We start from the raw sequence: 26,883 nt of genomic DNA, 5'->3' as shown, positions 1-26,883 counted from the left end.
CTCATCATGATCACAATTGCTATTCTTTGAAAGAAAGAAATACAAAAAAGAAACTGACCAAAAAACGTTAAACAAGAGACGAGGAATCTCCGTTATTGATTAGCCCCGGTATTGAAATGTTCTCCAACTACGTGATAATATTTTGAGTATATGCATCTGTTGTTGTGACAAAAAGACCTTATCTAGTATAACGTTTTTGCCATATGGAGCCCTTAGTATTTTCATTTACATTATTATAACCAAATGCCAAGTGTAAAAAGAGTGTGATCTATTATTTGAGTATGTGCATCTGCCAATGTTGTTGGCAGTTTTGATACACTATTTCCACATGTTTACATTTGTGCCAGAAATTGCTTCCATTTCCTTCGATCTACTTTTTAAATAAAGACCCAGGTTAGAACAGGTCTTCAGCAACCTATGCTTGCCGTATTTTAAGAGGCGACCAACAAGATTGGGTAGTCAGGCTCGCCGATTTGGTCGATGCAAAACATCATATTCCAAGTGCGTAGTTCGACGCTCTTGGTGTCAATCACTGGATCTTGTACAGACTGGATTATTTACAGACCGCCGTCATATGGCTGGAATACTGCTGAGTGCGGCATTAAACAAGAAACTATTTTTGAATAGACCTACCCTATGCAAATGTATCAACTGTATTGCCCAATACTCAAAATAAATAATATTTTTTTCCACAACAGCGTTGTGTTATTTGTGGTTAATATAATTATGCTCCATCATGCCTTTCAGTAACATCAGAATTATGCGTTTGTGAGGCATCACATATGGCGGGGAACTTTGATGCTCTGCATCAATGTTTTCTTGTAAGCTAGTTAGCGAGCGCTAATTACTGTTTCCCCATCAACAGTAGATTTCGAGGTCCTTGATTTTGAACCATTGTTCTCAGACATCCTCTCGCCTATCACTGTAACACCAACAAAAACATTGATAAGCCTGTTTCACACCAAGATCCAATGTCAGAAAATGACACAAAACCCGTAATAAAATCGAAAATATGACGCTTGCCACTGAATATGTCGACTCGATTTAAAAAAGAGTTTATACTATTTACACCGACAAAAGACACACGAATACTATTATGACGCATGTTGGTTAATATATAAAGAATTACTCCATTTCAAGAAACATTAGGTTGGTTCGATACACAGTGAGTGAGTTGGGTTTAACGCCGCTTTTAACAATATTCCGGTTATATCACGGCGTGTCAGCTTAATATGGGAGGAAAGCCCGAAGTTATTACGGTCTCAGACGTTTACCACTTCGGTGAAACCCACGAGCACGTGTATGGTGCTGACAAACCTAAATACATAATCGGGCCGAACCGGTATTCGAACCCACAATCATAGGTTTCTGGCGTGCCCAAGGGACGCCACTCTGCACAGCAAATCGCGGCGCCATAGACGACAGGGCCAACTGTGCCCCCGGTTCGATACACAAATGAATATACTCGAATATTATGTGAACCGACGCTCATGAACGCATTACATGTTATGTCATAGCCCCATGACTCGAGATGCACCATTTGTCTTGTGCAGGATTAGCATGTACAGTTTGGAAATCACGTGCAGCATATCGTGATAACAAAAAGAAAAAAGTAGTAAATATTTACTATCAAATAGAGTATTATAAAGCCTTCAAAAGAGATAGTCGCTTTATTTCATCAGCAAAAATGATTAAATGTGAAATTAATACACACAAAAGGCCCCTTCCCTGGAAAAAAAATTAACTCAGTATTTGATACGTATCATAGATAAGCTAACTTCAGTAGTTTCTTCGAAAACATGTCCTGATTGCTGACACTCCGCACTAAGTAAACTAACATGGAATAAGGGCCGTCACAATAACAAAAGATAATTTATGGGACCAATTATCGAACTCCGTCTTGACAGGTATCTCACGTGGTTGTCAGTGCGCACCGACTGGTTGAAGCTGGAGTGGAGATTGATCTGACAGGATACTTGGTACTGTATATCCACTGCCTCTCAACGTGGTCGGTCAGCTGGCGAGCTCGACCTTGGTCTCTCACTTTTTTAGAGATCTCAGCAAAGACTGGTCTTATGTGCTCATGGGGTAGAAAGAGTAAGGGCATCAGCTTGGTGACAAACGTATGTAATTCCCCGTCGTTGCATTGTTACCAGTGTACGCAGTCTAAACAAAATAATATATATATATATATATATATATATATATATATATATATATATATATACTAGCCACATAAAGAAACTGTGCACGGAGAAAATATAGATATAAGGGCACACCGTCCATATATGAAAGGTTTGAACACAGCAATTATTGGAGACATTCAAACGCTCATGCACGTGCCATGCGATATGACGTCATTGATGGGGGCCTATGGACGTGCAATGTGTTACTGCACGTGCATCCTGTGCAGCTGTACACAGCATGTGTAACTCAAAATTCGCTGTCACTTTGGAAAGCATGATCTATGGTCATACAAAAATTCAAAACTTCTCAGGCGCAGACACAAGCCTATTACAAGCAAATCATGCCAAGATTGGCAGCTGCACAGCGTCATGAAACCATTGGAATGATCCGAGCGGGAATGAGGCAACAACAGGTGGCAACACATTTCCAATGCCATCGTAACACGATATCGGCATTGGTGAGGCGTTATCAGAACACAAATGACGTTGCCGACCACCCACGTTCAGGACGTCCCCGAGTAACGACGCCAAGACAGGACAGATGGATTCGAGTTACACATCTCCGACACAGGTTCCAAACAGCAGTAACGACGTCCTAGACAATTCCTGGACTGCGCCGTATCCATCCCAACACTGTCAGGAATCGTTTACGTCAATACGGGATTCGACCACGACGCCCTGCCATACGTCCCATCCTGACACACCGTCATCGAGTCAACCGTCTAAGATGGTGTCGAAATCATGTTCGCCAACCTCGAATATGGTGGAGAAATGTTGTCTTTACAGATGAATCGAGGTTCAACATTTCCCACAGTGACGGGCGCCAACGTGTCTACCTGCGTTTGGGAGAACGTTATGCACGCAACTGTATTGTGGAGAGGAATCGTTTTGGAGGTGGCTCTGTGATGATTTGGGGTGGGATAACAGCACGGCACCGAACCCCTTTGAGGGTTGTTCAGGGCAATCTCACCGGTTTTGATCTTCTGATGTCATCGTAACAGATGTTGTTCAGGTCCCGTTGACATTTTCTTATGGTCCGATCATTCAGCTGCTACAGCGTCTGCATCATTTTGTTCTTGCTGTGTTGTATTTCAATCCAGAATATATTTTCTCCGTGCACAGTTTCTTTATGTGGCTAGTATATATATATACACACATTATTATATATATATAGTTATAGTTATAGTTATATATAGTTATAGTTATATATAGTTATAGTTATATATAGTTATAGTTATATAAAGTTATATATAGTTATATATATATAGGGGGCTGGTCATCATTCAGACTCTCATTGATAATGTCTTCAACAATAGTTGCAGCAGACGGGTACAGATTCCCATGCGTCAAGTCTTTGACCTATTGTAAATAGTTATATAGTTAAAAAAACCCAATCAATTAACTGACACATCTAATTATTATCTAAATATCATTAAGTGACCGTAACATTATACAATGTAGTGTGAGTCCATTTAAGTACTTAATTAGGATAATAATATACAATTGAGTTTTAACCTGAACATCAATCAACACGCCAAGGGTTGAGGAGTGATTGTTGCCGTGTTTACCAGGTGTGAACTTCTCATCTTGTTACTCCTTTAAGTGGCATTTAGAAGTTGGTGTGATGAAGTAAGACAAGTTCTATGGATGAACAACTTCTTTATTACAATTAGTGCGACCTTTCGGTGTAGATCCTAACACATTTATCAAGCAAGCATCACATCTTGTTGTTTAATAGTAGCATGACAGGTGCTATTCTTCTTTCTGACGCTGCAACGCCAATAAACTGAGGATTTCTTTGTTTCATGTAATATAAGATTTAAAGTTAATTTAGGTCTAGCAATTATTGGTGTAACGTTAAGATATATCAACCTTTAATCTATTCAAACATCATTTATGCTTACACATTCACAATGGATCAATTCATTTACCTTAACTACATCTTCAACATCTTGAAAGGGAACTGATATATCTATGCGGGATAAGTCTGGCGCAATTTCAGTTGCAGAGACCTCTACTGTTGTGGTGTCTAAAGTCATATCAAATGTGATGGCTGCAGCAACTTGAGATATTTCTGTGATAGTGCTATCGTATATGTGCCGACCTCTGCATTTGGAACAGACGAAGTCGTCTGATATGTCACAAGAGATGTACTGCTGTCGAAGGCATACCTGACGGTCTTCTGACACTCTGAACACTTAGGTCTCATAGTGAAGAATGATTCTATATTGAATTTCTGAGTTTATATATACTTATTATGAAAATACTATTTAATCTCTTAAAACAACATTAAAACAACATCAAAGCCCAGTGTACAAATCATTAAGTGTCATTATCATTCACTTAATGTTACTTTATCATATTCCAGCAAAACTATACAAGAAACAAGTTAGCGTGACCAGAGGACGTTTGCTTAAAACATAGCGGACGTTTTCTCTAAGTGCAAAGGGCGTTTTCTCTAACGCGGCGGCCGTTCTCGCTAATTGACCAGCGGCCGTTTTTGCGGGCGTACGTTTTCTCCAGTTCCCGCCATAACTCTGTACAAAATGAATTTACGATACCAATTTTCGAACTAATTTGAGATCAGGAAGGACGGACGGACGGACTGACGACCTCCGTTCCTATATCCCCCTCCCCCACTTGGTCATTAAGTGGTACACCTTTGAAACATCTTTTCTTAACACCCATACGTCTCTACATGTTTCTATGGTTGGCGGTGAGTATATTTTGTAATCCAGTTGATGTAATGACAAATGTAAATGACAAAATAAGTGATGTGCTTCTTCATACTGCTGATGAAGTGTTCGGATTTGTTAAAAAAGTGTAAGAGAAAATCAACATCACAAAAGCGCTCTGGTTTGGTATACAGTGTAAAACCGCCCGTGGAATAACGGTGCTCCACCAAACCTCGACAATTACAGACCTATCATTTGGCTGAGCTGTTTTGGCAAACTTTTTACAGCAGTTGAAAATAACTATTTGCAAACATTCATCGAAACCAACTCTACACTTCTTTCAGTGGCATTTAGAAGTTGGAGTGATGAAGTAAGACGAGTTCTATGGATGAACAACTTCTTTATTACAATTAGTGCGACGTTTCGGTGTAGATCCTAACACCTTTATCAAGCTGTCGGAAACTCAGGCAGGTTTGAGCTAGGAAAAAGAAATAAGTTTGTGCGTTTTAAGATTTTTAAAAAGCAGTTGATACAGTTTTGCGATCAGGACTTTGGCAAAATCTATCCTATAAAAAATCTATTTGGAAAATGTTTTAAGGTTATTTATAGTATGTGAATATGAAATCATGAGTTTCGTGTAATAGTAATTTAATAAGTTTCCTTTATGTAAATCTGGAGTGAGGCAAGGAGAAAGCCTGTCTGCTGTTTTGTTTGCAATATTTTTAAATGGTCTCACAAGTCGAGAAGCACCCATTGTCAAATTTCGTCCATCTAACATAACCGTTGATAGCTAAATTGGGTGCATATTTACCTAGGCCTAGATAACAGCATATAGCTCTATGGTGCACTGTTTTCACACATAAATGTACCGTCGTACACCATACAGATGACCCGTAGTCCAAAATTGACCAGACCATTGTGTCAAATAGTTTCCTGAATACATTAAAGGACATGCCTCCGAGGGATTTAAATTTGGAAATCAAGAGTTCAAGTGCTCTGCTAGCTGATTAAGTTGCTGACTTCGCCATGTTGCTGTAATCTGGATGCTCTGTTAATAAAACTCCCAGGTAATTGTAACAGTTACATTTCTCAGCCCCGTCTCACTACACTAAAAGCTGTATGTGTTCTCGTGCTAGATTACCCTCTAAAATGGACCTCTTTAGATTTATCTTGATTTATCACCATCTTGTTTTTGACGCACCAATTTGAGTTTGAATTTTAGCTGGCGAGGGCTGTGCACAGTACTGAAGATGATGTTGGAGATTTAACAAGATTTAACGTGCCGATTTCGCACTCGGATATAGTACAGGGTGCCGTTGTACAAAACAACATTAGCGCTACGACTGTCGTAAGTCTATGTTAAGATATGGGAGTTACGATCTCCTCAGCGCCTAGATCACTTTGCTAGCCGGGAGAATAGTAACATAATTTCTTGAATAGGAACAACACGTATAGCAACTGAACTACCAACTGAACCCATATTGGAGGTATCAAAATAAGGGCTGAACATATTCTACCAAAAGGTACCATGAAACATTAATTTTACAATCAGATGAGAGATACAGATCAGCTAAGAGAGAGGCACAGATAATCCCCATATGGATATCAACCACTTGTGTAAATGATCTATTCTCAAATTTGACGAAGATATTACCAGTCAAATATCATATCTTGGAAGACACCAAGGTACAGGTTTAAAAATGCATCTACGTTTGAGAAGTCAACAAAAGAACTTGACAGGGGTGAGCGAAACTGCAAAAATGATCAAACTGAGAAACGAACTGTGATTAAGAACCTGCATAAAATGGTATGTTACCAAAGGAAAAACTCAAATGTAAAACGCACACTTGGGCATGACTACCATTCATGTTCAAATGTTCTAATGGGCTTCTGAATGAAGCGAAAGGAAGAAGCACACAAGTGGCAGTGGCTGCATCCGCGTATTGCGGCTTTAATAGTTCAACCATGTACCTGACCCTCCACTCGTAAACTGAGCAACGTCATTCGCCGACGAGGTACGATGACACACAACCATCTAAGTCACTGGGCCTGACAACGCGACCCATTTAGTCACCTTTCACAAAAGATTGCTTGGGACTTTTGTTATTAGGCAGAGACCACACGGGGAGGATCAGAAGCGCTGCCACATGACAGCAACTTCAGATCGCGTTTTGAAACCACATCGACATTTTATTACGTCAGTAGCTATAGATGAATTAGATGTTTGTATGACCGTGGTGGCATGACAGAAATATAAACATTAGAATTTATTTGACAATTCATTTTCGGCACATAATAGTAGTCCATTTGTATGGCGCTTTTACATGCTAAATGTCATGCTCCAAGCGCAAAGGGGATTTGGTTCAGTGTTCATTCTGTTTTGATTCTCTTCTCCCTGGAGAGTACACAAAGACAGCAGCCAGTAGTTACCATTCACATTACCATCTAATTCTTCTGGGTATCCACTTTCTGCTTGAAGGAAAGTCACTTTCCCAAGGAGACAAGCCTTAGAAATTCACAGGAGCCAAGCTGCCGAACATATGTGTCGTAATTACTTCATTAATATTCCATTTGCCTGTCAGTGAGTAACCTACGTGTATGACGCTATTCATACATAAGCCTACAGATAGGTCCTCTTGGAGACCAACGGATTGTGGGTTATATATTTATAATTTTGTAATTTGAAGTTTACACCATATACGGCTTTTCCATTGGACGAGATGTCGGTCACATGACCGCGAAACTGACGTTCATAAGTATATGAACGACACAATCTGACGTTCATACGTTTTTCACGAAACCGTGTTCTTGAAATGACGTTAACTCTGACGAACTACTTCCACATGCCAGGGGAAACCCTTGGTATTCCCCAGCACGAATAAATACAGAAGCGTTGTTTCTCATCATTTAGGTCGACCCTCTTTTCTTCAACATTTAGTGAGTGAGTGAGTGAGTTGGGTTTAACGCCGCTTTTAACAGTATTCCAGTTATATCGCGGCGTGTCAGCTTAATGAGGGAGGAAAGCCCGATGTGATGCAGGTCTCAGACGTTTATCGCTTCGGTGAAACCCACGAGCACGGGTATGGAGCTGACAAACCTTGAAACATAATCGGGGCGAACCGGGATTCGAACCCACAATCATAGGTTTCTGGCGTGCCCAGGGGACGCAACTCTGCACAGCGAATCGCGGCGCCTTAGACGACTGGGCCACCCGTACCCCCCTTCAACATTTAGTATACATTGGGATAAGCTAGAGAGTATCATTGCATATCCGTTAAAGGATATCCTCGTTACAACCCATCCTAGAGAATATAACGAAGAAATTCACATCCAAACATCCATACCATCGACTCGATCCGTGTCAAGACCTCAGTGACAGTCTACAGCAATAAATGAATGTACCTTTGTATCTGTTTGTATTGATTGACACATCTTTACGATCACCTTACAGTCATCGGCCAGTTGATTAGTGACGTGTAACACTTGTAACAGCCACAGGTTCATTAAAAACGTCGGTAGTCTCTCCAATCACGTCTATCGTCACGGCCGTGACGTCTTGTACTTGGTGTTATGTGTTACGTTATGCTGTCTTTGTGACCTATTTTACTGAGGCGGTTCTTAACATACCTTTCTCATCTAATGAGGATATTATTTGAGTACATTTGTTGTACAGAAAATACAAAAGTTGTTCCCGCTCGTCACCGCTCGTTTTGAGGAACTATTTCATTCCGCGATAGCTGGTTGTTGTATGGCTGTCAGTGTAAACGTGAAGTCACACGTACGCAATATTATTGTGTATATATCAAAGTCGACGTCCTTTGACGTAAATAGTGATATAAAACAATATAAGAATTGACTTTCACTTTGTTTGAGTTCATTGGAGTAAGAACCTTCAGACATTGAGGGCCAAACATTGTATGAACGTCGTCGCAAGCTCTGACATTCATACAGTTTGGCCCTCACTCTATGAAGGTGCACACAGTCCAATGAACATACACAAAGTGAAAATCATTTCTTAAAAAGATCTAAACGTTCTTTGTGGATGGTAAACAATAGTTGACAGATTTAGTCAACATGTTTATAGTAGACCCCATGCACGGACAGAGCAGTTAGGGTCTTCAAGGGTCAATAAAGGATTACAGCGTGGACATTACAGCCCCTGTATTTGCAGGTAAAGGAACCGCATGGTGCGCCATCTGCAGGGAAAACCTGTCTTGCCAGTTTATGGCGCTCAACATGAACTGCAGATTATCTTTAAATGGCATTTTCGAAGCTCCAGTACCAATTAAGACAGAACTGACTTGTGGATGGCAAGTTCTATATTATTACAGACGCTCGTACCTTATCCAGAAAGAATAGAATCTGCACCGAAACGTAGCTTTGAAAAAAATTGAAGTTGAAATCAGTCAGTCAGTTTCAGTGTTTCAGTAAACGCTATGCTCTTACCAACAATCAGGTGAGGTGAAATGGGCTTTAACGTCGCGTCCAAGATTATTGCACTTATATAGCGACGTGCATTCAAGTATGTTTATGTGTATGTGTGTTTGGCTGCTTGTACCAGTACGGACTAATGCCGATTTCATAGTGCTAGCCCACTAAGATTGCATGCCACAGTTTAATATGCATATATCACTCAGACGCAGTATACTGACTCTGAGCCGACCAGTCCTTGTTTTGCCCGCTAATGCCGAGCGCCAGACAGGGTAACGAAAAGAAGCATCTTTTAAAGTCTGTTGGTATGACGCGGCTGGAGATCGTACCCCGGACCTTCCGCTCACGGGGCGGACGGTCTTCCATTAGACCACGGACGCGGTCTACCTACAATCAAAGTGTTCATCTGATGCATTACTTTGTGAAGAAAGAATATGTCAGCAACGTGACTTACAAGTAATCGAAACAGAATATCATTAATTCGGATGCTCGGATGTTAACAGATAGTTGCAGATAGTTCCAAATGTTATGCACTAGACGATATGTGAAACCCATTTCTGGTGTCCGCCGCCGTGGGTTTTCTAGAATATTGTTAAAAGCTATGTACATAGAAATATTCACACAACTGGTCTCATGACATTGGCTAGTGCCCGGATGCCTGTTGCAATTTAGTTTTAAAAACTTCATTCTTAAACATGTCATACAAAATGCACGTTAAACTCCTGGTTGAACAGGCAGGTCGAATTTTGGGAAATGAAGATCATGGCACGTTCTCATTTCAGTTATACGCAACGTAGATTCAACATCTATTGTCACAACGAAGGAAGGATGTCAGAGCAGCTTCACCCATGGGATTATGCTGCACTGGGCGGGTACTTCGCCCTGGTGTTAGGGGTGGGAATATGGGTAGGTATTTAATCTTAAGACGGTTATTGTATCTATAGAATCTTAAATATTTCGTAATATGAATTGCAGAGATATTACGTGTCGCTGCTCTCGATCTATCGGTAGGTAAGGATCAATAACGTACGCAGTAAAAACGAAGAAATAGAGGGATTATAAACACCACTTCAGCTTTGAACTGGGTGATCGTGTGTCATTGATGGCATGGGTCACGATGGCATGGGTCGTTGTTCATGCTATTCACCACCTGTTTTTCGGGTCCAGACTGAATTACAGACATGTACTGTCTCTTATAACAATTATTTCCTGAGAGATTGATATTGTGTTCTTTTATCGATGCCTGTTCCTGTATGTATTGTTTATGACAAAAGTGGCGTTTTAAATAAAATCTATAATTGTGTCTAATTACATGATTAGAATTATATATTTTCATTTTTGATTGAGAAAGCTTTCTATTCTTACAGGCCAGTCTACGACGTGGTAAAGACAGTGCAGAGGGCTACTTTCTGGCCGGGAAACATATGACGTGGCTTCCGGTTTGTTATTTTTAGTTTCGTTTAAAGACATGTTTGAGTCTTAAGTTATCATCCACGTAGATAATACTTTCATCTGCGTAGATAATACTTTCATCTACGTGGATGATACTTTCATCTACGTAGATAATACTTTCATCTACGTAGATAACACTTTCATCTACGTAGATAATACTTTCATCTACGTAGATGATGCTTCTTTCATTTACGAAGACAATACGTACATCTACGTAGATGATATTATAATCGTGCGTATCGTTACCTCAACAGTAATTTGTCTTGTGAAGTTGCGACCCGAGTTGGATACTAGTTTACACAAAACATATATATGTGGCAACTTAATCAAATGTTTGGGCGCATGCTGGTCGTTTGTTTTATTTTCGCCTTTTCCGTATTTTTACACTATACTGCGATCATTTCAAACTTGTGAAACTATCAGCGTTCAAATAAAAATACAAACTGTAGACTTCTACCTTAAAAGATTTATAGGATGATAGGATGATTATCGTTTTAATATAGTTTTTCTTTCATAGTTTGAATGATTCTCACCCCTTCATATTCACGCTTTACCTCTGAAACCTATAAATCATAACATCAACATATTCCAGCGATTTCTTCGTCTTTAACCATCTTATCGTTGATTTTTTATTTCAGAAGTTATCTATAACTGACCTGGAACTATTGTCGATTAATCGAAAAAATATTGTTACAAAAGTCGATAATTCGACCGAAGATGATACTTTCTTCTACGAAAATAATAATATCATATGCCTAGATGAAGGTATCTTCCACGTAAATGTGACTAGTATCATCTACGTAGATGAAAGTATTATCTACTTAGATGAAAATATCATCAACGTCGATGAAAGTGTCATTAACGTGGACGATGTAGTGTTCAGATTATGGCACGAGTACGCTTCCATACATATTGCCTTGAGGGTGTCATTGAATAATGAAAAGATAATCCGGAAACCCCTCCTTCCGGAGGAGAGAGTGAGTGAGTATGGTTTTATGACATTTTTAGCGACATCACGGTGGGGCTAACCAGAAATATTGAACCCATGTCGGGAACGAACCCGGGGCTTCGGTGTGACGAGCAAATGCTTTAACCACTAGGCTATCGCAAGCTCCTCCTTCCCGAGGAACTTGTTAAAGGGAAGTGTAGGCGCGAAAGTCACTTTCTTTCTTATTTTCAACAAAACGCAGTTTTAGAATTAGTTAGTATCAGTGTTTGAAAATATGCACACATTTTTTATCACAGTGACTGTTGGAAGCACACAGTAAGGGTGAAAAATATCATGCCGTCATGAGCAATTCGTTTTCCGAGCTAAGCGGGTCTGAGTTATCCCCCTTAGATTATGACGTAATTGATGCGAATTTAACTGGTTCCCTGTCTTTTATTTTTCCCAAAGGAGTATATTTTTGGACCCACGATACGGTATTCCTGACCTATTCGCTTATCACACTTGGCAACAGCGCCCTGGAATGTCATTTGTCGACGTTGTAAATCTCCGTTATTCTGGTTCACTGTTTCGCATCATCACGCCCGCCCCCGCAGTGAGTTGGATATAGAGCGTATGTCCATAGAGCGGTGAGGTCGGTAGTTCAATCCCCCAGGCATGGGGCGTTTTACCTTGTCCAGCGCTCCGCATTTAGGTAATACAACAAGGACTGGTCGACTCGGAGTCAATATAATGTCTCTGAGTGGGGTATACACTTTCAACAGCATCATAGTATCTCGGTGTGCTAGCACCATAAAACGGGCATAACACACACATGTTCAGGCAAATCGCTACATACGTGCAATAATCTTGAACGCGACGTTAATCTCCATTTCAAATCACCATCTCATCAACATATCTTCTGACAGCGACATTGCAGCTGTATCGGGGAACGAGTGGCAGATGCTGGGACAGAGCTTTGCCGGGACAGTGCGACTCTTTTGTTACTTTTGTTTTTAAATAACAGTGGTGCCAATTAACCTGTTTTATTGACTAGGGATTCCGACATAGATGTAGTTAACGGTATCCCATGATTGTCGTAGGAGTCGACAAACTTGGATCGGATGGTCAGGCTCTGGTGATGTCACTGAGGGGATTGCGTGTTATTGTTGTGGCGTTAATCGTTCTTTCAATCTGTTTCTTCTGGTCCATGCGCGATTATTTACAGACCACTGTGAAAAAGCAGAAGTACGGAAAACTTTGGCCTTGAAGAGCATTCACTTATTTCAGTCTTCCGTGTGTCGTTTTCTGTACTGATGTGGACCGCCTCCGTGGGATTGTGGTAGAGTGACCGCCCGGATAGCGTAATTCTGGCCGCGTCATACCAAAAGACGTTAAAGGATGGTACTTGATGTTACCCTGTCTGGCGTTAGGCATAAAGGGGGCTAAAACAAGGACTGGTCGGCTCAGATTCAGTATACTGTGTCTGAGTGGGGTATTCATGTTAAACTTAATGTAAATCGGCATCAGTCCGGACTAGTACAAGCAGCCACACACACAAACACACACACGCACGCACGCACGCACGCACGCATTCACGCTCGCACGCACGCACGCGCGCGCGCGCGCACACACACACAAACACACACTATATTAAGTGCAATAATCTTGGACGCGACGTTAAACCCCATTTCAACTCACCTCACCTGTTCTGATGTGATTCATATATCGTATCCGGAAATTAAGGACAAATATATTTGTTATTTACGACAAGCAACACAAAAAATACTCCTAGTATAATGATACCCGGTAAAGACAAATTGGTTATCTGATCACAAGGGATAGTGCATTTTCGTTGAGGATTCAAGCTAAATTATAGTTAGCACACTTTCATAGTCACTTTTATAGGCTTGTTAGATTTTGGGATGAATTAATTTGTTTCCATAAAATAAAGTGTCATATTATATATTCTGTTACCATAGCGATAAACATACAGTGATTTGTCGCTGTTGTAGTTAAAACAAGAATGGTAGCTGTTACTCACAAGGAAACAATATTCTCTCGTTTTCAGCGTCACATTTCGCGAACACCTTGTATCATCTGTTCACCATTTGCTAGTGATTTATAAACAAAAGGTCATGATATACATGTAGTCGCAATCGTACAATAGACTCTGCTTCATATTATGATTATGAAAATTGTTTTGTCGCTTTCATTTGGTTTCAGCCACCTGATGTTTTGTTTTCCTGTTATTTATACAGGTAGGAGCATCTTTGTTCGCAAGCAACGTTGGTGCGCCGATGTTCATTGGCTTAGCTGGAGCCGGGGCTGCATCCGGGTACTCAGTTGTGCTTTATGAATGGGCAGTAAGTATTAAGAGGCAGAACAGAAGCCCGATGTAGTGGATACATTTGGTCTTCTACACATACATTTGTTCTGTTGCATGATGACCACCTCCGTAGTCTAGTGGTAGAGCGTCCGCCCGGAGAGCGAAAGGTGCGGGGTTAAATCCTCGGTCGCGTCATACCATCAGACGTTAAAAGATGGTACTTGTTGTTACCCTGTCTGGCGCTCGCCATTTAGGGCCTAAAACAAGGACTGGTCGGCTCGGAGTCAGTATACTGTGTCTGAGTGGGGTATTCATGTTATACTGCAGCACGGTATCTCAGTGGGCTAGCACTGTAAATCGGCTTACGTTCGGACTAGTATAAACAGTCACATACACGCACACACGTGCATGCAGGTCGCTATATAAGTGCAAATCTAGGATGCGATGTTAAACCTCACCTGTTAAATTATGTTGCATATGTTTCCGGCACCTTGGTTGGTAAAGTATTCGCCGCATGCCGATGAATTTTATAATCCCACAGGCGAATATATCAACATTAAGTAGTACTTGGTACTACAATAGTAGTAGTACAATAATAATCTTGACGAAGTTATGGACCAAAAGAGTCATCTGTCTTGAGTGTCTTTTGTTTGATGTGGCACAGAGGCAAAAATGAAAATTCATAATTGTTATTCCGAATGTTTGAACACAAGTTGTATCTGATACTGTTAAGTGTCCATGTGTATCTAGTATCCAGGTCTCTCTATTTCCTTAAGCATTTTGACAATACAATAAGTACAATTAATTAGAACAGTATCTTATGTACAACCGTCCGTAGTGTTTCGAGAAAAATAAGTTGAGTTGAGGTGCAAGAATCGTAACCACATGTCTCCTTAAGGTTGTGTTGCCCGAAGCGTGTCCTGGACACAGTAGGACGCGGATAACACCCCTATGTTTCTTATATATTGTGTCTTCAAATAAAGCTTGAAAATGTTGGAATATTTTGTCAGTATGCGAGTATATTTCGGAATATAGGGCCTTTCAGTACATACCTTCAGATAGCCTTCAGTTGCGGTTGTGGTTGAATGTGTTTTGCGTTTGTTACATCCTCCAATTGACTTGAACCCTGTGTTTGTTATTTGTCATTTATGTATAATTACAAACATCCCACAAGGAACATAAGTCAATGCTCCCAAACTGTGTCAACAAAAATCACTTGCACGAGTGACCTGAACCCAATTTCTTTTATATTCCCTACATATTTAACCCCTTAATTATTCTGTCGATGTTTAATTACAAATATTTACCGCCCTTGACATGTCACGATTCTAGCGCATGGGCGTTATGGGTGATGGAGTAGGAAAGGGGTTTTGTTAAAAGCTTTTTTGAACAGGGTTTCAGTAATGTCACGGTGTCACAGTTCAACCTTGTAGATATCAAATCGATAACGTTCCTTTTATTTAAAACATGACAAAAGAAGGTGCACTAAAAAGTTTAAATGTTTCCTTTTCCAGGCAACGTTCCTCCTCATTGCTCTTGGTTGGTTTTTCGTTCCAATTTTTGTCGCTAGTGGGGTAAGTTATGTTCTGCAAAGAAGAAACTAAAAAATTAATTTCTTGTCACTTATTATGGTTCCTGTATGAATTGTTACTTATTGTTAATTATTTCATATGACAGAATAGTTACTGTAGATACTATTTCCTAATCGTAACGTACAATGTACGTCACTGGTTTAACGATGTTAAGTTGGATGTCACGAGAAAATGCATCCGCAGTGAACATGTAGATGAAAAATTGCAATGTCTTTGAACATTTATTGATGATTATAACTTTTTTCCATCCTCTTTAGGCCTACACTATGCCGGAATATCTGATGAAGCGATTCGGTGGAGTTCGTCTCAGGATCTGTCTCTCCATCCTTGGGCTGTTTCTATATATCTTGACAAAGATATCGGTATGGAATTTAATTCATCATGAATTCAGTTTTCTCTCTGTCAATTATAATGAACACGTCCCATTTTAATTCTGGAAACCCCAAAGTCCAGAAACTCTACGGTCTTTTCCCAGTCTCGGTCAAAGGTATTTACAAAAATAAGCATGCTGTTTTCATGGGAACATACTAAGGAAGAAAAAATGAAAAAAAAAAGTTTAAAAACTCAATATTTACACCATCTTACACCAGAATATTTTCATTTACACAAAACTCATGTTTTTGTTTCGCAAATACTTAACTTGTATTCCATCAAGTATCATGACAAAAAATTTAACTCATTTTAACTTGATTCAACGATTTTATAGCGATATTGAAATATTTCGCCCATGGGCGAGAAAAAGGCTTGGCCCATGGGCGAGAATATTTTCATTTACACAAAACTCATGTTTTTGTTTCGCAAAAAGTTAACTTGTATTCCTTCAAGTATCATGACACAAAATTTAACTCATTTTAACTTGATTCAACGATTTTAAAGCGATATTGAAATATTTCGCCCATGGGCGAGAAAAAGGCTTGGCCCATGGGCGAGAATATTTTCATTTACACAAAACTCATGTTTTTGTTTCGCAAATACTTAACTTGTATTCCTTCAAGTATCATGACACAAAATTTAACTCATTTCAACGATTTAATTCAACGATTTTAGAGCGATATTGAAATATTTCGCCCATGGGCGAGAAAAAGGTTTGGCCCATGGGCGAGCATATTTTCCTTTGCTCAACAGTTTTAGTTTCGCAAGTACATTAAGGGATTATAAGCATGACACATGATTCAACTCATTTTAACTTAATTCAACTAAGTTTTGGCGTTATTAAATAATGTCGCCCATGTTTTCGTCAGTCCCTTTAAAGAATTAACTAATTGTTTACAAAGTATATTGTATCATGTGAAACACACTTTGTATTATATCATTACATTACTATTTTAAAAGGGCCTTTGGTTGCAAATTGGACGTTTCCCCTGCAGAAGTTTTACAAATTTCACCTTTTTACATATTGCAACGATCTTTAATGAACCTGGCCTTATCTCTCAAAACGTTTTGACAGTTTATCATACAAATTCATGCGCGTGTACACCAATTTATTGGCATTATTTTTCAACAAATTAAAGTTTAGTTTGTTTCTTTTTCACTACCCATTTTATTTCTCGTTAGTAGATCACATTGGGAAAGTAAGTGACAATAGATATGCAATATACAGGTACACGTGCGCGTATTTTAATGGGGAAAAACCCGATTCGTCTTTCATTGCATAACGTCTAGCTGAATATCTCAAATTCTAACTAAATCTCGAACTAATTATTTCATTATATGCGGTGCGATGTTTACAGGCGATTGAGTGAATATTTTGACACTAAAACAACTTAAAAATGCATTGTCACTTTTGGTATCAAAATGGTAACAGTTCAGAAAAAAAACAGCCTTCTTATGATAATTCTCATATTCTCATTAGTACGTTGTATCTAATTACAGTGTCGGCATTATTCACACGTGATTCTACAATACCTGCTCTCAGTCAATTACGATCTACCACACCACGCGCGAATAAACAGTTCTGCAGGTTTATGTATATTTTTTTTGTCGATACATGTATTACATATTTTCGTTGATATGTGGATATATTAAGCACAAAGACAAAAAAAACGGTTTATGAAAGATGAATTAGTGCCTTGATATATTCAACGAGATGTGTATCATCGTTTAAGGGGTCATTCAATAAAAGTATGTTTGGAGGAGATATCAAAGGAGCCGCCCAATATACACAGTGTCGTCCGGTGAACTACCACCCCACCCTGTCCGTAAGAGTTATGTAATCGGTACACAAATATATTTGATGCGGTGTCAGTGTGGAAGGAGTTTGAATTACGTCCGCCACTGGCCACAGAGGTAATCCTCAACGTACTATATGTTGCTACATATAGTTTTGTGTAAAGGAAAATATTCTCGCCCATGGGCCAAGCCTTTTTCTCGCCCATGGGCGAAATATTTCAATATCGCTATAAAATCGTTGAATTAAGTTAAAATGAGTTAAATTTTGTGTCATGATACTTGAAGGAATACAAGTTAAGTATTTGCGAAACAAAAACATGAGTTTTGTGTAAAGGAAAATATTCTCGCCCATGGGCCTGCCCATGGGCCAAGCCTTCTTCTCGCCCATGGGCGAAATATTTCAATATCGCTTTAAAATCGTTGAATCAAGTTAAAATGAGTTAAATTTTTTGTCATGATACGTAAAGGAATGCATTAAAATATATTTGCGAAACAAACACATAATTTTTGTTTAATGGAAAATATTCTCGCCCATTGGCCAAACCTTTTTCTCGCCCATGGGAGAACTATTTCAATATCGCTCTAAAATCGTTGAATTAAGTTAAAATGAGTTAGATTTTGTGTCATGATACTTGATGGAATACAAGTTAAGTATTTGCGAAACAAAAACATGAGTTTTGTGTAAAGGAAAATATTCTCGCCCATGGGCCTGCCCATGGGCCAAGCCTTTTTCTCGCCCATGGGCAAAATATTTCAATATCGCTTTAAAATCGTTGAATTAAGTTTAAATGAGTTAAATTTTGTGTCATGATCCTTGATGGAATACAAGTAAGTATTTGCGAAACAAAAACATGAGTTTTGTGTAAATGAAAATATTCTTGCCATTGGCAGGCCCATGGGCCAAACTGGTGTAAATATTGAGTTTTTAAACTTTTTTTTTTCATTTTTTCTTCCTTAGTATGTTCCCATGAAAACAGCATGCTTATTTTTGTAAATACCTTTGACCGAGACTGGGAAAAGACCGTAGAGTTTCTGGACTTTGGGGTTTCCAGAATTAAAATGGGACGTGTTAATGGTTAAATCTTGAATTTAAAAATCCTTCTAAGAAAAAAAATAAAATTGAAAACTTACCATAAACCGTATACATATGGAAAATCATTACCAACAATGATCTCTTTTCTCGTTTACTTGCAGTTAATATGGTCATTTTTTATGTTTTGTTTTGTTTAAAATTAGGCTGAAATCTTCTGCGGGGCTCTATTCATGCAGCTACTTCTTGGCTGGAATCTCTACATATGCATCATAAGCTTACTGGCCGTTACAGCTGTCTTTACAGTCACAGGTAAGCCAAATCACTTAAGTTTATTTCAGTAGTATTGTAAGGCCACCGTTCCAAGATAAATTGCCCGACAACCTCGATCATCCACCGGAACGGAATAAATTAAACAGGCATGAGTAAAGAATAAGGAAAGACAATTTCATTTCAGCTGTTTATTAAATGAAAAGTTTTGTTAGACGTAACATTACTGACCTTTCGTTGAAATGGTCTGTTGAATGTACCATATGCCTTCGTACATTCCTTTTCAAAATGTGTGAAGGCCCTTAAAATGTTGCAGTTATTACAAAAAATAATTGATACGTTTTCTAATTCTTGCCATGAATCAATAGTTACACCTACATTTCTTGAAGATTATGCTGACATAAAGTTCACATTTCAATATGAACTGTACATATCTTACAACTAACAAACAAATCTAAAATAAGATTCCTTTATAAATGTATTTTCATAACTAGATAGTTATTTATGCCAGAAGATCATTTGATGTATCAGACCTTGAATGTGTTTGTTCGAATTGTAATAGTTGTGCTATCGAAGATGAGTACTATGTGCTCAGTGTTTGGGACAAATACTCATAAATTCGTTGTAAATAGCTAGCAAATATACATTTATAGTCTAAAAGTAAAAACAACACAATCACTTTAAAATACACTCTTCAAACAGGAAACGCACAGGTAGCATGTAGTTCAGTGAACCTGACTACATAAAAAATCGGGTATATAAATGGGATATTTGTCAAAACGCAGATGTTGTCGATTTGCAATGTCTTAATAGAAACGGCATTCTTTTCACACTTGTTAAAAAATGTCATGGAGAAAAACAGTAAAGCACATGCAAGTTATGGGATTCGTAACTCGTGGTTGTGGCTATAAAAAGGCAAGCATTGGCCAATAATTTGTCATTCAATTCTCAACATTTTTCAAGTTAAAACCGCCGAGAGTCAGCGCTGCCGTTCGGAACATCGCCAAAGGTCGTATCCATAGAGGGGAATCGCAGTCTTCTGTTGCAGTCTTCAACGTCCACCACAGCACTATTTGCGGCCTTTGTGACCGATACACACAGTTCAATGCCAGTGCAGACAGTCCGAGAACCGGCCGACCTAGAGTTACCACCCCTGCACAGGATCGCTACATTCGATTGTTCCACCTACGTCATCGCAATGCCACAGCTACGGAGACTGCAGGACGCATCCCTGGTTTGAGGAGGATATTGGACCAGACTGTCAGGAACCATCTTCGCGAGGCTGGAATCCGACCCAGAAGAACAGTCATCGTCCCTGTTTTGCAACAGATCCATCGCATGCGACGCTTGCGTTGGTGCCATACCTTGCAGCCTTGGTATTTGAGAAACTGGAGACGAGTGTGGTTTAGCGATAAATCACGATTTCTTCTTCAGTGGCGAGATGGAAGCGTTTTGCCACACATTGTGTACGTGAATTCGACAATTTCGGTGGCGGTAGGTTCATGGTGTTGGGGGCCATATCTAAAATCGTTACATGAATCAAATTCTTCAACCCCATCTTCTTCCAATCATTGACCACCAGAGGGAGCTGTTTCAACAGGACAACGGTCCAACGCTCACAGCTCGTGCATTCATAATGCCAACATCAACGCCTTGCCTTGGCCGTCGAGATCTCCAGATCTCAACCCAATCGTACACCTCTGGGACGAACTCGACCGATGTGTACGTCAACGTAAGATCACGCCGTAGACACACCCACAACTGGCCATCGCATTACAAGCAGAATGCCGCAGAATTCCGGAGGACAGAGTTCGTACACTTACCCAGTGCCGAGGAGATGCAGAGCCGTGATTGCTCCCCGGGGCGGTCAGACGAGATACTGTGTTCAGCGCAACCTTGTAGCCTTATGTGACAAGACAATGAACAGTTTTCAATGCCTTTGTACAACGACAACATGTGACTATCGAGCACCAAACTTTCATATTTGTATCTATGATATTAAATTAAATATACGACATTATTGGGTACAATAAATTTGTTAAAAATCTGCCAGTGCGTTTCATTTTCTGAAGAGTGTATGTCCTTCAAGAAAAAAAATGTAAATACAATACAACATGTTGCGCTCTTCTTGATGCATATGTTTACAATGTAACATTAATACTTTCTAACACAAACCATATTACTGTATAAACATTTCCTTGTTTTACTTTGCAAGAACATCGATAGTTTCCCGGATTTGTATTAGAATGGTAGATCTAAATATAACCGACAAAAAACATTTCCATAATCTCTGCTAAAAGCATAGTCAATTGTTCGATTCCGACGTCTAGCACATCATGAGCATGTGCCTATAAAATCAAATATTGATGATACCAGGTGATCGCGAAACATAAAAAAACACTCCCATAATAGGCATTTTACGTATGCTTTAATGTAATTCAAAGTTTCTTAACACTGGAATATGTTGTCAATGATATCTACTTTTGGTCAAATGACTCTTATAATGAATCTACAACTCTTATTCGCGAACACACACTCAGAACCAATCAAAATTATAACATATTCACTTAAAACCAAAGTCCGTGATTGCACATTTGTGGGTGTCACGACAACGGGTAAAATCATGGCACCAGAACTAACATATCACGTTCAAGAGAAACGCTTTCGTATAAGAATACCATCTGATTTTCATCACATCGGCATTGTAGTATAAGTAGTATAAATACTGACCTTCATTGCACCTTCTACACACAGTGTCCTATCAGAAACACGAGGCCCCAATCCAAGCCTCTCCGGACGCATCTCTGAGAATCTTTATCAAGTCTCATCACTTATATTTGTTTCATAATTGTAAATGGCTTCACGAACCACGTAATCATGAGAAGGATTTCTCTTTGCAGGTGGTCTTGTTGCAGTTATGTACACGGACACACTACAAACAGGGATAATCTTAATCGGGGCATGCACTCTCACATTTAGAAGTACGTTGTACATGAGTATAACAGGTAGTGAGTCAGTTAGTGAGTATTTGCTTTTTGCAGTATTCTTGAAATATCACGGCGGATGATACCAGAAATGGGCTACACACATTGTAACCATGTGGGGAATCGAACCAGGGACCTAGGCAGGGAGCTTTAACCACAAGGCTACCCCACCATACCAGAAATGGGCTACACACATTGTAACCATGTGGGGAATCGAACCAGGGACCTAGGCAGGGAGCTTTAACCACAAGGCTACCCCACCATCCCACCATCCCTTTAACTAAAAAATACCATTTAATGTATTAGTATGATATAGATTTTTACACTGCTTTGAACAATATTCCATTTCTGTCGTTACACCAAAATAATGCTTTGGGACTTAATCCGAAAAAAACACCAATACAAAATATATCAACTTTGATAATTTTACTATATTTGTATCGTTTACTTATAATGAAACCATTATCTTGAGACTGTATGACGTCTTTTGCATGTGTAATTAGTTACTTCATAAACACAAAGATGTGTTTCAGGCTTCCAAGAAATTCACGGCTTCGAGGGCTTAGAAGCAGGGTTTGTGACCGCAGTCTCCTCTTACGACAAGCATGGTTTGCTGAACACCGATTCTAACCCTGATCTTCACGGGTCCATACCTTGAGGTAACAGCCTCAACACCAGGATGGGATAGGCGACATTCGTACATCCAGCTTTGTTCTGGCATACTTCGTAACATCGCTCAGGCGAAGAACATGCAATTTCATCTGAAAAAAATATTTAGTTTATGCTTCGAGTGAATAGAGCCCGGATAACCTTTTTGCAATTTCAGGGAATATACCAAAACTATGAGACTTATGATTTAATGTCAAAATGTACATACGAACTGCCATTTATTCTCATCCCGGATCGGGTTGTCAGGCTTGCTGACTTGGTTTGATGCATGTCATCGTAGTCCAATTGCGTGGATCGATGCTGATGGTAGCAATCGCTGTGTTGTCTGGCCCAGACTCGATTATATCCATACAGCCGTCATATAGCTAGAATATTGCTGAGTGTGGCGTTAAAGAACAACAAATATACAAAACCTCAAGGTATGAATGATATATAAATGACACTAAATTAAATGCACGATACGTAACAGTAGTAGTTTATTTATCCAGATGGCCAACGGGAAAACATTAGCTATTACACTGAAACGTTGTTTGAGGTACAAGTATATATCTTTCATACTTCCTGTATCATTTTTTAACCTAGTTACGGCCACCCCAACGTGACTGACGCTTTCCTGTCTTACTGCTGTTGTAGTTGTTACGGTAATATCCATCCGCATCCTACTCATAATTATCATCTTGCAGGACTCCGAGGTCTGATGCTTGCTGCTCTGCTTGCTGCCCTCATGAGCTCCCTGACCTCCATCTTCAACAGTGCAAGTAGCATGTTCACTATTGACATCTGGCCTCGGATCAGAACGAAACCATCGGAAAATGAACTGATGATAGTTGGACGAGTAGCAGTGCTCGCCTGTACAGCAATAGGCATACTGTGGTTACCAATCTTGCAACAAGCCCAAGGAGGGCAATTGTGGGGGTACTTGCAATCTGTAACCGCCTACATTGCCCCTCCTTGGACAACGCTGTTTATGTTTGCTCTTCTGTGGAAACGGACATCTGAACAGGTTAGCAATTAGTTTCTTTCTTATCTGACATCTGAACAGGTGGAGTAATTATCCGAGAAAATCCACAGAAAAAAAATCTCGCAACCCATCCTTTCCATCGCTGTTGGTACCTGAAACAGGTTTCCGCAAATAGACCTATGATTACTTTGGATAGAGGTCCTACGTAGGAGTATAGGAATATAGTATTAGTCATATAATCGTATAATCATATAATCTGTAAAACGCGTTTCATTGTAGGGAGCATTCTGGGGTTTTATCGCGGGGCTGGTTGTTGGAATAATCCGCATGGTCGTGGACTTCACACACGCAGCCCCTTACTGTGGCAGTGGAGAGCAAGACACACGCCCGGGAGTTTTGAAGCATGTGCATTTCCTCTACTTCGCGATGATTTCGGCTGTTGTCACCTCTGTCACCATCGTCCTTGTCAGTCTATGCACCGAGCCCAGATCAGAAGCTCAGGTAGGGCTGGTGTGAGCGAGTGAGTGTTGTTTCACGCCGAGTTTAGCAATATTTCAACAATAATACGGAGGGGATAAGATAGGGCAGAGGGATTATAGAAAGACACATAATTACAATTTCACAACGTCAGTCACCAATTCAATTCTGAGATTCAAGCCAACGATCCGTGGATCCTTGCTCGACTAAGGGTTTACACTCTGCACAACGTTTTTTGGCGCCAAAGTTGACTGCGGCACTGTTATAATTGATTAATCAACTGACTTACTGTATTTACATATAAATAAAATGAACTCAAATCTTTTTTTTCTGTTTGAAAGAAGGAGACCGCCCCCCCCCCCCCCCCGAAAAAAAATAAAATAAAAATAAATAAATAAAAAAATTGTGTTCTCAGGGCAAACAAAAAACTTAAAGAGGATCGACGAACAGATACATGGTTTTAAATTGTATTAAAAAAATTGCGATTATCGGCGATTTAAAAGAACAACATTATCACATTATGTTCTGTGATCTGAAGCTCCATATCTCGCTGAACAGATGTGTTACCCTCAGTCGTGTCATTTCCATCCTTAGTCGGTCTGTTTGGGCTTTCCTGACACTTAAAACACAACATATTATTATCGTACTAGTTTTAACTTCATTGGGTTTTTGAATACTGAAGTTACACCATTTTTGTCGTGTTATAAAAACGAATTTAGTTTTCACGTTTTAAGGTCATGTGCTAGTTTATGTATTCCAATCTTGTGATGTAGCTCGAAGGCTTTCTTTAAGATGACATTGCTGTACCAATGTTCAAAACAGCGTTAAACTCAACTCCCTTTTGGAATATCCAGTATATAGTGTAAACATCTTATACACAAGGAATAACGCGAGTGAGCCGATTGGACCGCTGATGTAAGAACGATAAATCACACTGTAATAAGCACACGCACGCATGTCTTTCAAAATGCAAAAGATCAACGCCAGAGAATAACAGTCTCGAATATGTACCGGAACAGATTCCATAGGGCGTAAAAGCCAAACTACATATCGATAATAAAAAGGATATGAATGGATCACTGATCATGAAAATCAGTGATGACACCAGGTGTTCGCGAAACACAGGAAAAGAGATATTAGAGTCACCCATAGGACTCTCATCAGAAAAAAAGTTACGATAAAATTGATTCTCTACATAATTTTTTGTTTTCTGCATGAAGCTTGGCCGCACCACTTGGTGGACACATCACCACGCTGATCCTGACTTGGAAATAGAGGACGACACGGATGACGTTGATAGAGAAAAGGGAGAGGAAAATGGAGAGGACAAGACTGACGAAAAAATAGCCGTCGAGGCTGAAGGCTGTCCTTTCGATGTTGATGTGCAGTCACACAACCACAGTAGAAAAGGTAAAGGCCATCAAAAGTTACCACTACTGCTCTACGTATTATTAACTATGTATTATGTCTTTCTTTCTTTCTTTCTTTATTATTTAAAGCTGTATTCTTTACAAGGGTTCTATAAAACTTTTGTCGGATTTCAAATTGCCATACTTATTTACAAGACATTTACAAAAATATACTCCAAGCCATTTATCTGGTAATTGAAATATGCGCAGATCAATGTTCATGATGTCGATCACCGGATTGTCCGATCCTGACTCGAGTATTTACATACGGCCATTACATAACTGGAATACTGCTGACTGTGGCAACCAACAACCTTAAATTGTATATAGTAATTGTATATAATATCTTTTAGGGAGAAATGAGGCAATATGCAAAAGCATCGCTATGTGGATTTGCGGAATGACCCAGAAGAAGAGCCTTACACTTTCTAAAAGAGAACGAATCGCCATAAAGAAGCGGTTCACCAGTTTGGAAGAACATGAGACAGCAAGCAAAGCACTGAATGCTTGCGCCATAGGACTGTCATTGATAACCTTCTTTCTTCTGGGTTATTTTTCTTAAAAGATTTCGACTTTGTATTTGAACTTCAGACTCCTTATTGTTATCGAAAGGATGCACCACCGCATTGTCCTTCATCAAACAGTTTTGTTAATTTGTATTTTTTTAAACAGCTTGTTGTATGTTTATATGGTTATTGTTCCGCTTTTTTGTATGTTGTATGTTGATATGGCCATATATATACACATGTATATATATATATATATATATATATATATATATATATATATATATATATATATATATATATATAATTAAATTTTCGTTGTGTTCATGGAAATTTCTGCATTCTGATTAGCTGAATTGGTCACGTGTTATTGCATTCATTTCCCAATGAATGTAAAATAAATTAGCCACGCCCACTGCAGCGCACTACTTTATTACTGCGGAATGTCGGGGAATCCCAATATTACCGTCGAGGGAATTCCCTTTCTGCTCACGTGTATCGTCATGCACGGGACATCTTTCATGCATATTCATTGTCCAAACTACCCTTTGAAACCGAAGGCCGAGAATGAAGGAAACAGCAAACGTGCCGCCTCGCTCGCCTGTTTTTTTCCCGCTCGCCCTGGTTCAACTTTCATGTCTTCGGGTTTAGCATTTCTCCAACTGTGTTTTACCGTAATCAGGGAAGTAATGTTTGAATCACGGAGTAAATGACCATGTTATTTGAAACAGCCGCCTTCTCTCGGACATATTTCTTCCGGTTCGTTACAGTCGGACTGTTGCAGTTCTTTTCGCCTCTTGCCTTAATTGACAGGTCCA

General features: G+C 39.5%; 1 pseudogene; it reads left to right on the top strand.

Moving 5' to 3' along the window:
• Positions 1 to 10,120: 10,120 nt before the first annotated feature.
• Positions 10,121 to 26,121, top strand: LOC139450830 (sodium/glucose cotransporter 4-like; annotated as a pseudogene).
• The last annotated feature ends 762 nt before the right edge of the window (positions 26,122 to 26,883 follow it).

Source organism: Haliotis cracherodii, unplaced genomic scaffold (genome assembly GCF_022045235.1).
Source record: "Haliotis cracherodii isolate W230 unplaced genomic scaffold, xgHalCrac1.p SCAF_8, whole genome shotgun sequence".
In the NCBI taxonomy this organism is placed as follows: domain Eukaryota; kingdom Metazoa; phylum Mollusca; class Gastropoda; order Lepetellida; family Haliotidae; genus Haliotis; species Haliotis cracherodii.
Note: the sequence above shows the minus strand (reverse complement) of the source record. Positions and strands in the feature narration are given on the sequence as shown.